Below are 3,986 nucleotides of genomic sequence, written 5' to 3' on the forward strand. Positions count from 1 at the left end.
CATTATCTGGGCCGACATGGCACCAATTGTTAAAGTTCACTTGAGAATGTAACTTTTAAATGTTCTGTGATTTACATATGAAAGCACTGAAACCAACCTGGTCATTCTAAAAGAGGAGAGACTTAACAAACAATCCAGGTCTTTTTCAATATATAATTTCAGTTACAGCACACTGTAAACTATAAATTCTATGTCTTACAATCTTATTCTCCACAATCACCTGATGAAGGAGCAGCGCTCCGAAAGCTAGTGCTTCCAATTAAACCTATTGGACTATAACCTGGGGTTGTGTGATTTTTAACTGTGTCCACCCTGGCTCCTCCACATCATAGGATCCAGAGAGTGGGTTGCCTGCAGCAATAATGATGGATACATCCAGGAGACTATGTGTGTTTGACAGCCGCATACTCGGAGTCTGGATCTGTCACTGTCTGTGTCCTGGGTGGGCGCTGGGTGACCTGTCGGAGTTGGAGTTCAGCGTAATGCACCTGCCCATCATCCTCCTGCAACATCACACAAACATCAGATCGTCAGTGGCACAAGGACATTTGATGTGAGATATGTACAGAGTTTCATTTTCATAGAATCCTTACAGTGTGGAAAGAGGCCGTTCTGTCCACCAAGTCTGCGCTAACCTATCCCCTAATTACCATGCCTAACCCACTCTAACCTGCACATCTTTGGACTGTGGGACGAAACCGGAGCACCCGGAGGAAACCCACGCAGACACGGGGAGAATGTGCAAACTCCACACAGACAGCCGCTCGAGGCTTGAATTGAACCTGGGTCCCTGGCGCTGTGAGGCTGCAGTGCTAACCACTGAGACACCATGCTACAGTAAGCTGTTTTCAAACAGTTATTATTGTGAGTATCATTGTCAGTAATCAAATCCTGTCATTATGATGGAAATACATGGATTGTAAGTTTGCTCGCTGAGCTGGAAGGCTTGTTCTCAGACGTTTCATCACCATGCTAGGTAACAGCATCAGTGAGCCTCCGGTGAAGCGCTGGTGTTCTGTCCCCTTCTATTTATGTGTCTTGGTCGAGAGACTTGGCATTCAAACTGGAACTCCATCAATGAACAAGGACCTCATTTACCAACCTCTGAGGAAAAGAACTGGAAACGATATCACCCACCGTAACAGACCAAGACACGTAAATAGGAAGTGGGCCAGAACATCAGTGCTTTCACAGAGGCTTACTGATGAGGGTACCTAGCATGCTGATGAAATGTCTGAGAACAAACCTACCAGCTCAGTGAACAAACTCACAACCTGAACCTCAACCCGAGTTACATATCTTCTCAAAAATCACACACACAAGAGTACTTTATTTAATAAAGTGAGAATTAGTGAATTACTACTATCACAGAATAATATCAATAATCTGTTTGTGAGTTATTAGCATAATGACCATAATATTAACATATATATTAGCATAATGTTAACATATCTCCATGTTCATTTTGACTCTAAGTCAATGGTTTCTCGAACTGTGCCTTTATATTAGATTAGATTAGATTAGATTACTTACAGTGTGGAAACAGGCCCTTCGGCCCAATCAGTCCACACCGACCCGCCGAAGTGCACCCACCCATACCCATACCCCTACCCCTACATTTACCCCTGCATCTAACACTACGGGCAATTTAGCATGGCCAATTCACCTAACCTGCACATTTTTGGATTGTGGGAGGAAACCGGAGCACCCGGAGGAAACCCACGCAGACACGGGGAGAATGTGCAAACTCCACACAGTCAGTCGCCTGAGGCGGGAACTGAACCCGGGTCTCTGGCGCTGTGAGGCTGCAGTGCTAACCACTGTGCCACCGTGCCGCCCACGTGCCGCCTATCTGCAACTATCAAGCAGTTATTCATTGTTTACTGCCATTGCTGTGACTATGTCACTGATTCTTGAACAATAAATGGAGAGTATCATTTCTGGAGTTTAACCTGTTGCTGATATTCACATCTTGATCCATCACTTACCCCCACAGGAACAGCAGCTGGTAAATTGCTGGCTGGGGTTCGAGCTGAAAGACAATGCAATGTCCCTCAGATACAGCTCTCTTTGAAGGCAAAGCACAGTAAACATTGTCAGAAACAGAAGGTACTGTCCTTTCAGGGACAAAGCTGCCACGGCCTACAGCACTATCAACACTGTGAAAGGGAAATCCCGCACTGTCTGTTGTACCTGTAAATGTCTGGCTGAGACACCTCTCAGAGAGTGGGGTCAGTTAAAGCAGCATGTGACAATTACCCCTGTCTAGACATCCTCAGGAACCTGGATGTTATGAACATACAAACAAGGAACATTCAACCCTCTGAACCTACTCCTTCATTCAATATGATTGTGGCTGAATTTAAATCAATTCGATCTTCCAACAGATTCCCCAATAATCGTTCACCCCGCCAGGTCATTAAAAATCCCCCTTCCACTGTCTTTAATAAAATTAATCATTCTCCAGCCACTGCCTTTTGACAAAAGGAATTCCAAAGACTCACAACACCCTGAGAAACAAAACGCTTCCTCATCTCTGCCTTCAATGCCCACTCCCTTATTTTAAACAATGACTCCTGGTTTGAGATTCTCCCACAACAGATACCATCCTCCCCATATCCACCAGTCACCTCCCCATATCCACCAGTCAACTCTCCATATCCAGCCAGTCAACTCCTCATATCCACCCAGTCAACTCCCGATATCCACCCAGTCAACTCTCCATATCCACCCAGTCAACACCCCATATCCACCCAGTCAACTCCCGATATCCACCCAGTCAACTCCCCATATCCACCCAGTCAACACCCCATATCCACCCAGTCAACTCTCCATATCTACCCAGTCAACTGCCAATATCCACCAGTAAACTCCCCATATCCACCCAGTGAAATCTCCATATCCACCCAGTCAAATTTCCATGTCCACCAAGTCAACTCCCCATATCCACCAGTCAACTCCCCATATCCACCCAGTCAAGTCTCCATATCCACCCAGTCAACTCCCCATAACCACCCAGTTAACACCCCATATCCACCCAGTCAACTCCCCATATCCACCCAGTCAACTCTACATATCCACCCAGTCAAATCTCCATATCCACCCAGTCAACTCCCCATATCCACCCAGTCAACTCTCCATATCCACCCAGTCAACTCTCCATATCCACCCAGTCAACTCTCCATATCCACCCAGTCAACTCTCCATATCCACCCAGTCAACTCTCCATATCCACCCAGTCAACTCTCCATATCCACCCAGTCAACTCTCCATATCCACCCAGTCAACTCTCCATATCCACCCAGTCAACTCTCCATATCCACCCAGTCAACTCTCCATATCCACCCAGTCAACTCTCCATATCCACCCAGTCAACTCTCCATATCCACCCAGTCATCTCCCCATGTCCACCCAGTCAACTCTGCATATCCACCGAGTCAACGTCCCATATCCACCCAGTCAAATCTCCACATCCACCCAGTCAATTCCACATATCCACACTCTCCTCATTCCTGAAGAAGGGCTTATGCCTGAAACGTCGATTCTCCTGCTCCTTGGATGCTGCCTGACCTGCTGCGCTTTTCCAGCAACACATTTTCAGATCTGATCTCCAGCATCTGCAGCCCTCACTTTCTCCTCCCCATATTCACACAGTCAACTCTCCATATCCATCCAGTCAATTCCCACCACGATCTTTGCTGTTTCAATTAAAACAGAGTTCTCAGCCAGGAAACTCGGGCTGTCCCTCACACAACACATCCCTATGGATATCACCTATGTCTGTCTGTCCCTCTGTCTCTGTGTCATTTTTACAATCAAACAGTCACTGTCTTCAATCTTCTCACCCACTGCCCACTGACTACTCCCAACAACTTCTCTCTACTCTCCTCTACCTGCTGCCCATTCCCCCGAATACTCCCCCGTCCATTCCCTCTGTATACTCCCTCCTGCCCATTCCCTCTGTATACTCCCCCCGCCCATTCCCC

General features: G+C 46.9%; 1 long non-coding RNA gene across 1 annotated transcript in view; it reads right to left on the bottom strand.

The window, feature by feature from the left end:
- Positions 1-261: 261 nt before the first annotated feature.
- The window catches only part of LOC122546946, a 7,609-nt gene continuing 3,884 nt past the window's right edge, over positions 262-3,986 (bottom strand). Inside the window, exons 3-4 of the long non-coding RNA XR_006310853.1 lie at positions 1,989-2,032; positions 262-503 (exon numbers count right to left, since the gene is read on the bottom strand). This is a non-coding gene — a long non-coding RNA (uncharacterized LOC122546946). The remainder of the gene's footprint in view (positions 504-1,988; positions 2,033-3,986) is intronic.

This window comes from Chiloscyllium plagiosum, unplaced genomic scaffold (assembly GCF_004010195.1).
Source record: "Chiloscyllium plagiosum isolate BGI_BamShark_2017 unplaced genomic scaffold, ASM401019v2 scaf_2617, whole genome shotgun sequence".
Taxonomy (NCBI): domain Eukaryota; kingdom Metazoa; phylum Chordata; class Chondrichthyes; order Orectolobiformes; family Hemiscylliidae; genus Chiloscyllium; species Chiloscyllium plagiosum.